This window comes from Salvelinus alpinus, chromosome 24 (genome assembly GCF_045679555.1).
Source record: "Salvelinus alpinus chromosome 24, SLU_Salpinus.1, whole genome shotgun sequence".
NCBI classification, from domain to species: Eukaryota; Metazoa; Chordata; class Actinopteri; order Salmoniformes; family Salmonidae; genus Salvelinus; species Salvelinus alpinus.
This window is the reverse complement of record NC_092109.1, coordinates 31,542,397-31,555,048: the sequence shown is the minus strand read 5'-3', so window position 1 is coordinate 31,555,048 and position 12,652 is coordinate 31,542,397.

The following is a 12,652-nucleotide window of genomic DNA, read 5'->3' as shown; positions in this document are numbered from 1 at the left end:
GTTGTGCTCTTCATTCCAATTATGAAAGTGGAAAGGTTTAGCCATATACAATGCATTCGGAAAGTATTCAGACCCCTTGACTTTTTCCGCATTTTGTTACGTTACAGCCTTATTCTAAAATGTATGAAATTGTTTTTTCCCGCTCATCAATCTACACACAATACCCTATAATGACAAAGCAAAAACAGGTTTTTTGACATTTTTGCAAATGTACACTACCGGTCAAAGGTTTTAGAACACCTACTCATTCAAGGGGTTTTCTTTATTTTTTACTATTTTATATATTGTAGAATAATAGTGAAGACATCAAAACTATGAAATAACACATATGGAATCATGTAGTAACCAAAACAGTGTGAAACATATCAAAATATATTTTATATTTGAGATTCTTCAAATAGCCACCATTTGCCACACAATTTGCACACACTGGAATTATCTCAACCAGCTTCATGAGGTAATCACCTGGAATGCATTTTAATTGACAGGTCTGTCTTGTTAAAAGTTAATTTGTGGATTTCTTTCCTTCTTAAAACCGCTTAAGGATCCGCCCCTTTTTTTAAATTTTCGCCTAAAATGACATACCCAAATCGAACTGCCTGTAGCTCAGGCATTGAAGCAAGGATATGCATATTCTTGATACCATTTGAAAGGAAACACTTTGACGTTTGTGGAAATGTGAAATGAATGTAGGAGAATATAACACATTGGATCTGGTAAAAGAAAATCCAAAGAAAAAATCTACCGTTTCATTGTATTTTTTTTGTACCATCTTTGAAATGCAAGATAAAGGCCTTAATGTATTATTCCAGCCCAGGCGCAATTTAGATTTTGTCCAATAGATGGCAGCAGTGTAGCTGCAAAGTTTTAGACTGATCCAATGAACCATTGTATTTCTGTTCAAAATTTTGTTTCAAGACTGAACAAATGTGCCTAATTGGTTTATGAATAACTTTTCAAGTTCATAACTGTGCACTCTCCTCAAACAATAGCATGGTATTATTTCCCTGTAATAGCTACTGTAAATTGGACAGTGAAGTTAGATTAACAAGAATTTAAGCTTTCTGCCAATATCAGATATGTCTATGTCCCTGGAAATGTTCTTGTTGCTTACAACCTCATGCTAATCGCATTAGCCTATGTTAGCTCAACCGTCCTGTGGGGGACCCACCAATCCTGAAGAAGTTTAATGCGTTTGAGCCAATCAGTTGTGTTGTGACAAGGTAGGGGTGGTATACAGAAGATAGCCCTCTTTGGTAAAAGACCAAGTCCATATTATGGAAAGAACAGCTCAAATAAGGAAAGAGAAACGACAGTCCATCATTACTTTAACACATGAAGGTCAGTGAATATGGAAAATTTCAAGAACTCTTAAAGTTTCTTCAAGTGCAGTCGTAAAAAACATCAAGCGCTATGATGAAACTGGCTCTCATGAGGACCACCACAGGAATGGAAGACCCAGAGTTGCCTCTGCTGCAGAGGATAAGTTAATTCGTTACCAGCCTCAGAAATTGCAGCCCAAATAAATGCTTCACAGAGTTCAAGTAACAGACACATCTCAACATCAACTGTTCAGAGGAGACTGTGTGAATCAGGCCTTCATAGTTGACTTGCTGCAAAGAAACCACTACTAAAGGGACACCAATAAGAAGAAGAGACTTGCTTGGGCCAAGAAACACGAGCAACGGACATTAGACCGGTGGAAATTTGTCCTTTGGTCTGGAGTCCAAATTGGACATTTTTGGTTCCAACCACCGTGTCTTTGTGAGACGAGGTGTGGGTGAACGGATGATCTCTGCATGTGTATTTCCCACCATAAAGCATGGAGGAGGAGTTGGTATGGTGTGGGGGTGCTTTGCTGGTGACACTGTCTGTGATTTATTTAGAATTCAAGGCACACTTAACTAGCATGGCTACCACAGCATTCTGCAGTGATACGCCATCCCATCTGGTTTGGGCTTAGTGGGACTCTTTTTCAACAGGACAATGACCCATGTCGTGGCAATTTCCTGTATTACCAAATGAGGAGAGTTACAAACCACACACCAGTCAGAGTTATACTTAAACTTAATCTTTTAATAATATGAGCTTCACCATAGCCCTTTGACTCTCAGATCAATTCAGTGTCTAATGAATTCTGAGAGTCCCTACAGTCGAATACAAAGATATTTTATAGCCAAGATACACCCCTCTCAATTTACATGACGAACCACAGATCTTAGGAAAACTTCACAAAGGGCCTTTTACTTGAGAAAGGAGTATCCCATAGCCAGATAGCATTAGCTATAAATTATCGTTCAGTTTGGTCTCGAAGACGAGGTTCTAATCTCGTTCCTGGTACTTCATAGTACCAAAACATTACCTCATCCAAGGCATAACTCAATTGTCAACTCTATATTCTCCCATCTCAAGTAAACCCCCTCTTCTCCCCACTCCTGGACAAGCTCACTGAGGGGAGTGACTTGCGCACAGACATTGTGGAGCCAAGAGATAATTGGTTCCCCCTTAATCACACCATCCCTTCACATGGTTTAACAGATACATTCACATATGAAGACAATGTTCCATTCTGACCTCTCCCCTCTCTGGGCCCCAAGTGACTTTTCCCTAGCTGAGAAGGGAAAAGTGCAACTGCCAACAGTATAGTCCAAAAGGAGACATTCTAATGACAAGTATCTCACATAAGCATATTATGTAAATAAAACATCTTATTTATCTATGTTACCCAACTAATTTGGATTCATCCTCCACACCCAACACACATCCAGGCTGTGTAAGGGCTATTTGACCAAGACGGAGAGTGATGGAGTGCTGTATCAAATGACCTGGCCTCCACAATCACCCGACCTCAACCAAATTGAGATGGTTTGGGATGAGTTGGACCGCAGAGTGAAGGAAAAGCAGCCAACAAGTGCTCAGCATATGTGGGAACTCATTCAAGACTGCAAGCATTCCAGTTGAAGCTGGTTGAGAGAATGCCAAGAGTGTGCAAAGCTCTCATCGAGGCAAAGGGTGGCTATTTGAAGAATCTCAAATATAAAATATATTTTGATTTCTTTAACACTTTTTTGGTTACTACATGATTCCATATGTGTTATTTCATAGTTTTGATGTCTTTAATATTATTCTACAATGTAGAACATAGTACAAATAAAGAAAAACCCTTGAACGAGTAGGTGTTCTAAAACTTTTGACTGGTAGTGTATATACACTGCTCAAAAAAATAAAGGGAACACTAAAATAACACATCCTAGATCTGAATGAATGAACTATTCTTATTAAATACTTTTTTCTTTACATAGTTGAATGTGCTGACAACAAAATCACACAAAAATGATCAATGGAAATCAAATTGATCAACCCATGGAGGTCTGAATTTGGAGTCACACTCAAAATTAAAGTGGAAAACCACACTACAGGCTGATCCAACTTTGATGTAATGTCCTTAAAACAAGTCAAAATAAGGCTCAGTAGTGTGTGTGGCCTCCACGTGCCTGTATGACCTCCCTACAACGCCTGGGCATGCTCCTGATGAGGTGGCGGATGGTCTCCTGAGGGATCTCCTCCCAGACCTGGACTAAAGCATCCGCCAACACCTGGACAGTCTGTGGTGCAACGTGGCGTTGGTGGATGGAGCGAGACATGATGTCCCAGATGTGCTCAATTGGATTCAGGTCTGGGGAACGGGCGGGCCAGTCCATAGCATCAATGCCTTCCTCTTGCAGAAACTGCTGACACACTCCAGCCACATGAGGTCTAGCATTGTCTTGCATTAGGAGGAACCCAGGGCCAACCGCACCAGCATATGGTCTCACAAGGGGTCTGAGGATCTCATCTCGGTACCTAATGGCAGTCAGGCTACCTCTGGCGAGCCCATGGAGGGCTGTGCGGCCCCCCAAAGAAATGCCACCCCACGACTGACCCACCGCCAAACCGGTCATGCTGGAGGATGTTGCAGGCAGCAGAACGTTCTCCACGGCATCTCCAGACTGTCACGTCTGTCACATGTGCTCAGTGTGAACCTGCTTTCATCTGTGAAGATCACAAGGCGCCAGTGGCGAATTTGCCAATCTTGGTGTTCTCTGGCAAATGCCAAACGTCCTGCACGGTGTTGGGCTGTATGCACAACCCCCACCTGTGGACGTCGGGCCCTCATACCACCCTCATGGAGTCTGTTTCTGACCGTTTGAGCAGACACATGCACATTTGTGGCCTGCTGGAGGTCATTTTGCAGGGCTCTGGCAGTGCTCCTCCAGCTCAAAGGCGGAGGTAGCGGTCCTGCTGCTGGGTTGTTGCCCTCCTACGGCCTCCTCCACGTCTCCTGATGTACTGGCCAGTCTCCTGGTAGCGCCTCCATGCTCTGGACACTAAGCTGACAGACACAGCAAACCTTCTTGCCACAGCTCGCATTGATGTGCCATCCTGGATGAGCTGCACTACCTGAGCCACTTGTGTGGGTTGTAGACTCCGTCTCATGCTACCACTAGAGTGAAAGCACCGCTAGCATTCAAAAGTGACCAAAACATCAGCCAGGAAGCATAGGAACTGAGAAGTGGTCTGTGCTCACCCCCTGCAGAACCACTCCTTTATTGGGGGTGTCTTGCTAATTGCCTATAATTTCCACCTGTTGTCTATTCCATTTGCACAACAGCATGTGAAATTTATTGTCAATCAGTGTTGCTTCCTAAGTGGACAGTTTGATTTCACAGAAGTGTGATTGACTTGGAGTTACATTGTGTTGTTTAAGTGTTCCCTTTATTTTTTTGAGCAGTGTATATACAAAAATATATATCACATTTACATAAGTATTCAAACCATTTACTCAGTACTTTGTTGAAGCACCTTTGTCAGCGATTAAAGCCTTGAGTCTTCTTGGGTATGACGCTACAAGCTTGGCACCCCTGTATTTGGGGAGTTTCTACCATTCTTCTCTGCAGATCCTCTCAAGCTCTGCCAGGTTGGATGAGGAGCGTTGCTGCACAGCTATTTTCAGGCCTCTCCAGAGATGTTTGATCGGGTTCAAGTCCAGCTCTGGCTGGATCACCCAACTAAATTCAGAGACTAGGCCCGAAGCCACTCCTGTGTTGTCTTGGCTGTTTGCTTAAGGTCGTTGTCCTGTTGGAAGGTGAACCTCTGCTTTTAACCAGGGCAAGGTGACCGGAAACATGACCGAATACAAACAGTGTAGCTATTCCCTCCGCAAGGCAATCAAACAAGCTAGGTGCCAGTATAGAGACAAAGTAGAGTCGCAATTCAACAGCTCAGACACAAGAGGTATGTGGCAGGGTCTACAGTCAATCACGGATTACAAAAAGAAAACCAGCCCCGTCGCGGACCAGGATGTCTTGCTCCCAGACAGACTAAATAACTTTTTTGCTCGCTTTGAGGACAATACAGTGCCACTGACACGGCCCGCTACCAAAACCTGCGGGCTCTCCTTCACTGCAGCCGAGGTGAGTAAAACATTTAAACGTGTTAACCCTCGCAAGGCTGCAGGCCCAGACGGCATTCCCAGCCGCGTCCTCAGAGCATGCGCAGACCAGCTGGCTGGTGTATTTAAGGACATATTCAATCAATTCTTATCCCAGTCTGCTGTTCCCACATGCTTCAAGAGGGCCACCATTGTTCCTGTTCCCAAGAAAGCTAAGGTAACTGAGCTAAATGACTACCGCCCCGTAGCACTCACTTCCGTCATCATGAAGTGCTTTGAGAGACTAGTCAAGGACCATATCACCTCCACTCTACCTGACACCCTAGACCCACTCCAATTTGCTTACCGACCCAATAGGTCCACAGACGACGCAATCGCAACCACACTGCACACTGCCCTAACCCATCTGGACAAGAGGAATACCTATGTGAGAATGCTGTTCATCGACTACAGCTCAGCATTTAACACCATAGTACCCTCCAAACTCGTCATCAAGCTCGAGACCCTGGGTCTCGACCCCGCCCTGTGCAACTGGGTCCTGGACTTCCTGACGGGCCGCCCCCAGGTGGTGAGGGTAGGTAACAACATCTCCACCCTGCTGATCCTCAACACTGGGGCCCCACAAGGGTGCATTCTGAGCCCTCTCCTGTACTCCCTGTTCACCCACGACTGCCTGGCCATGCACGCCTCCAACTCAATCATCAAGTTTGCGGACGACACTACAGTGGTAGGCTTGATTACCAACAACGACGAGACGGCCTACAGGGAGGAGGTGAGGGCCCTCGGAGTGTGGTGTCAGGAAAATAACCTCACACTCAACGTCAACAAAACAAAGGAGATGATTGTGGACTTCAGGAAACAGCAGAGGGAGCACCCCCCTATCCACATCGACGGGACAGTAGTGGAGAAGGTGGAAAGTTTTAAGTTCCTCGGTGTACACATCACGGACAAACTGAATTGGTCCACCCACACAGACAGCGTTGTGAAGAAGGCGCAGCAACGCCTCTTCAACCTCAGGATGCTGAAGAAATTTGGCTTGTCACCAAAAGCACTCACAAACTTCTACAGATGCACAATCGAGAGCATCCTGTCAGGCTGTATCACCGCCTGGTACGGCAACTGCACCGCTCACAACCGTAAGGCTCTCCAGAGGGTAGTGAGGTCTGCACAACGCATCACCGGGGGCAAACTACCTGCCCTCCAGGACACCTACACCACCCGATGTCACAGGAAGGCCATAAAGATCATCAAGGACAACAACCACCCGAGCCACTGCCTGTTCACCCCGCTATCGTCCAGAAGGCGAGGTCAGTACAGGTGCATCAAAGCAGGGACCGAGAGACTGAAAAACAGCTTCTATCTCAAGGCCATCAGACTGTTAAACAGCCACCACTAACATTTAGTGGCCGCTGCCAACATACTGACTCAACTCCAGCCACTTCAATAATGGGAATTGATGGACATTATGTAAAAATGTATCACTAGCCACTTTAAACAATGCCACTTAATATAATGTTTACTTACCCTACATTACTCATCTCATATGTAAATGTATATACTGTACTCTATATCATCTACTGCATCTTGCCATCTTTATGTAATACATGTATCACTAGCCACTTTAAACTATGCCACTTTATGTTTATATACCCTACATTACTCATCTCATATGTATAGACTGTACTCTATACCATCTACTGCATCTTGCCTATGCCGTTCTGTACCATCACTCATTCATATATCTTTATGTACATATTCTTTATCCCTTTACACTTGTGTGTATAAGGTAGTAGTTGTGGAATTGTTAGGTTAGATTACTTGTTGGTTGTTACTGCATTGTCGGAACTAGAAGCACAAGCATTTCGCTACACTCGCATTAACATCTGCTAACCATGTGTATGTGACAAATAAATTTGATTTGATTTGATTTGACCTTCGCCCCAGTCTAAGGTCCTGAGCGCTCTGCAGCAGGTTTTCATTAAGGATCTCTCTGTACTTTGCTCCGTTCATCTTTTCCCTCAATCCTGACTAGTCTCCCAGTCCCTGCCACTGAAAAATCATCCCCACAGAATGATGCTGCAACCACCATGCTTCACCGTAGGGATGGTGTCAGATTTCCTCCAGATGTGACACTTGGCATTCAGTCTAAAGAGTTCAATCTTGGTTTCATCAGATCAGAGCATCTTTTTTCTCATGGTCTGAGAGTCCTTTAGGTGCCTTTTGGCAAACTCCAAGCGGGCTGTCATGTGTCTTCTACTGAGGAGTGGCTTCTGTCTGGCCACTCTACCAGAAAGGCCTGATTGGTGAAAGTGCTGCAGAGACAGTTGTAGTTCTGGAAGGTCATCTCATCCCCACAGAGGAACTCTGTCAGAGTGAACATTGGGTTCTTTGTCATCTCCCTGACCAAGGCCCTTCTCTCCCTGATTGCTCAGTTTGGCCGGGCAGCCAGCTCTAGTCTTGGTGGTTCAAAACTTATTCCATTTAAGAATGATGGAGGCCACTGTATTCTTGGGGACCTTTAATGCTGCAGAAATGTTTTGGTACCCTTCCCCAGATCTGTGCCTCGACACAATCCTGTCTCGAAGCTCTATGGACAATTCCTTCAATCTAATGGCTTGGTTTTTGCTCTGACATGTACTGTCAACTGTGGGAGCTTATATAGACAGTTATGTGCTTTTCCAAATCATGTCCAATCAATTGAATTTACCAGAGGTGGACTCCAATCAAGATGTAGAAACATCATAATGATGATCAATGGAAACAGGATGCACCTGAGCTCAATTTCAAGTCTCAGCAAAGTCTGAACACTTAATGTTGAAGTCGGAAGTTTAAATACACTTAGGTTAGAGTCATTAAAACTCGTTTTTTAACCACTCCACAAATTTCTAGTTAACAAACTATAGTTTGGGCAAGTCAGTTAGGATATTTACTTTGTGCACGACACAAGGGGGTCAAAAGTTTACATACACTAAGTTGACTGTGCCTTTAAACAGCTTGGAAAATTCCAGAAAATGTTGTCATGGCTTTAGAAGCTTCTGATAGGCTAATTGACATCATTTGTGTCAATTGGAGGTGTACCTGTGGATGTATTTCAAGGCCTACCTTCAAACTCAGTGCATCTTTGCTTGACATCATGGGAAAATCAAAAGAAATCAGCCAAGCCCTCAGAAAAAAAATTGTAGACCTCCACAAGTCTGGTTAATCATTGGGAGAAATTTCCAAACGCCTGAAGGTACCACGTTCATCTGTACAAACAATAATACGCGAGTATAAACATCATGGAACCCCGCAGCCATCATACTGCTCAGGAAGGAGATGCGTTCTGTCTCCTAGAGATTAACATACTTTGGTGCGAAAAGTGAAAATCAATCCCAGAACAACAGCAAAGGACCTTGTGAAGATGCTGGAGGAAACAGGTACAAAGTATATATATCCATAGTAAAACAAGCCCTATATTGACATAACCTGAAAGGCTGCTCAGCAAGGAAGAAGCCACTGCTCCAAAACCGCCATAAAAAAGCCAGACTACGGTTTGCAACTGCACATGGGGACAAAGATTGTACTTTTTGGAGAAATGTCCTGTATGGTGGATGGTATAAGAAAACCTACTTTGTCTATATTATTGTTTTTTGCTGAGTCTCCCCCTTCTCATGTAAAGCTATGCTTTTGTGCACAAGCCCCTCCAGTGTTATACATGGAAAGGATTTGGGCATGTATCAAGTGTATGCAGATGGAAAGAATATTGTATGCCAGCTGAGGTTATATGCTGCAACTGTGGTGGCGAACATGAGCCTGAGTCCCCGGATTGCCCTGTTAGGGTGAAGGAGACAGAGGTGGCGAGAATAAGGGCTGTCCAGCATGTCTCCTATCTGGAGGCAGTGACAAGAGTGGAAGAGCGAGTTGCGTTGAAGACTCAATGGTAATTGAAACTGCACCAGTGAATGTTTCTCGGCAATCAAGGGATCCTGATATATTACATGAAAAAGGTGGACTTTGTAGAATGTATTGCAATGGTCATAAACTGCACAGCACAAACAATGAAGAAATCAGAGAATTTTAATTATTGTGAGTGCAGCAGATCGCTTTTTGGGGCTCAGCGAGTTTAGAGTTGAGGCATTGCAAAAAATCTTGTGAAAAAATGTTCGTTCCTCAAATAATACTGATAGGTATCAGTCTGGTATTTTCTGTAATGACCTTAGTGATCACTATTTTACAGCCTGTGTTCGTAATGCTTGCTCAGTGAAACGACCTGTCCTGATTTGTAATAGAGTTTGCTAAAAAACTTTAATGAGCAATCCTTCCTTCATGAACTGGCCTCTGTAAAATGGTATAGAATCAGCTTGTCTGTCGAAGACGCTTGGACCTTCTTTTTTAATATTTTCTGTGGTATTGTTAACAAACACGCCCCCATAAAGAAAATGAGAATTAATAACAGGTTCAGCCCCTGATTCGGCCGTGATCTGGCAGAGTTACTTCACCTCAAGAATTACATTTGGTGAAAGGCTCGGCACACGCACTCAGGCTGACTGGCTCTCGTTCAGGCAAATGAGATATAAGTGTACTCATGCTATCTGGAAGGCCAAAGTTAGTTACTTTAAGGAAAAGTTCTCAGTGGGTGTAACCCCAAGAAGATCTGGAAAATGGTTAAAGACCTGGAGAATAAAACCCTTCTCCTCACAGCTGCCCATGTCCCTTAATGTTGATGATGTGGTTGTTACTGACAAGGAGCACATGACTGAGCTTTAATCCCCACTTCATTAAGCCAGGATTCCTATTTGACTCAGCCATGCCTCGTTGCCCGTCCAACATTTCCTCATCTCCCACCTTTCTAATGCGACTAGCCCAGATGCTCCTCCCTCTTTTTCCCCTGCCCCGCTACAAAGTTTCTCCCTGCAGGTGGTCACTGAGTCCGAGGTGCTAAAGGAGCTCCTTAAACTTGACCCCAAAAAAACATGGTTTAGACCCTTTCTTCTTTATAGTTGCTTCCCCTATCCTCACCAAGCCTATATCTGACCTTTTTAACCTGTCTCTCCTCTCTGGAGAGGTTCCCATTGCTTGGAAGACAGCCACAGTGCGTCCTTTATTTAAAGGGGGAGATCAAGCTAATCCTAACTGTTATTGGCCAATTTCTATTTTACCCTGTGTATCAAAAGTGTTGGAAAAACTTGTCAATAATCAACTGACTGGCTTTGTTATTGTCTATAGTATTCTCTCTGGTATGCAATCTGGTTTACTCTTAGGTTATGGATGTGTCACTGCAACCTTAAAGGTCCTAAATTGTGTCACCATTGCACTTGATTCTAAGCAATGTTGTGCTGCCATTTTTATTGACTTGGCCAAAGCTTTTGATACTGTAGACCATTCCATTCATGTGGGCCTGCTAAAGAGTTTTGGTATCTCTGAGGGGTCTTTGGCCTGGTTTGCTAACTACCTTGCTCAAAGAGTGCAGTGTATAAAGTCAGAACATCTGCTGTCTCAGCCACTGCCTGTCGCCAAGGCTAAATCCTAGGCCCCACGCTCTTCTCAATTTACATCAACAACATAGCTCAGGCAGTAGAAAGCTCTCTCATCCATTTATATGCAGATGATGCAGTCTTATACTCAGCTGGCCCCTCCCCGGATGTTGTGTTAAACACTATACATCAAAGCTTTATTAGTGTCCAACAAGCTTTCTCTTCCCTTAAACTTGTTCTGAGCACCTTCAAAACAAAGGTCATGTGGTTTGGTAAGAAGAATGCCCCTCTCCCCACCTGTGTGATTACGACCTCTGAGGGTTTAGAGCAAGTACTTGGGAGTATGGCTAGACGGTACACTGTCCTTCTCTCAGCACATATCAAAGCTGCAGGCTATGGTTAAATCTAGACTTGGTTTCCTCTATCGTTATCGCTCCTCTTTCACTCCAGCTGCCAAACTAACCCTGATTCAGATGACCATCCTACCCATGCTAGATTATGGAGATGTAATTTATAGATCGGCAGGTGAGGGTGCTCTCGAACGGCTAGATGTTCTTTACCATTCGGCCATCAGATTTGCCACCAATGCTCCTTATAGGACACATCACTGCACTCTATACTCCTCTGTAAACATCTCTGTATACCTGTTGCAAGACTCACTGGTTGATGCTTATTTATAAAACCCTCTTAGGCCTCACTCCTCGATATCTGAGATACCTACTGCAGCCATCATCCTCCACATACAACACCCGTTCTGCCAGTCACATTCTGTTAAAGGTCCCCAAAGCACACACATCCTTGGGTCGCTCCTCTTTACAGTTCGCTGCAGCTAGCAACTGGAACGAGCTGCAAAAAACACTCAAACTGGACCGTTTTATCAATTCAATTTCAATTCAATTCAATTCAATTCAAGGGGCTTTATTGGCATGGGAAACATGTGTTAACATTGCCAAAGCAAGTGAGGTAGATAATATACAAAAGTCAAATAAACAATAAAAATGAACAGTAAACATTACACATACAGACGTTTCAAAACAATAAAGACATTACAAATGTCATATTATATATATGCAGTGTTGTAACAATGTACAAATGGTTAAAGCACACTAGTTAAAATAAATAAACATAAATATGGGTTGTATTTACAATGGTGTTTGTTCTTCACTGGTTGCCCTTTTCTTGTGGCAACAGGTCACAAATCTTGCTGCTGTGATGGCACACTGTGGAATTTCACCCAGTAGATATGGGAGTTTATCAAAATTGGATTTGTTTTTGAATTCTTTGTGGATCTGTGTAATCTGAGGGAAATATGTCTCTCTAATATGGTCATACATTGGGCAGGAGGTTAGGAAGTGCAGTTTCCACCTCATTTTGTGGGCAGTGAGCACATAGCCTGTCTTCTCTTGAGAGCCATGTCTGCCTACGGCGGCCTTTCTCAATAGCAAGGCTATGCTCACTGAGTCTGTACATAGTCAAAGCTTTCCTTAAGTTTGGGTCAGTCACAGTGGTTAGGTATTCTGCCACTGTATACTCTCTGTTTAGGGCCAAATAGCATTCTAGTTTGCTCTGTTTTTTTGTTAATTCTTTCCAATGTGTCAAGTAATTATCTTTTTGTTTTCTCATGATTTGGTTGGGTCTAATTGTGCTGTTGTCCTGGGGCTCTGTGGGGTGTGTTTGTGTTTGTGAACAGAGCCCTAGGACCAGCTTGCTTAGGGGACTCTTCTCCAGGTTCATCTCTCTGTAGGTGATGGCTTTGTTATGGAAGGTT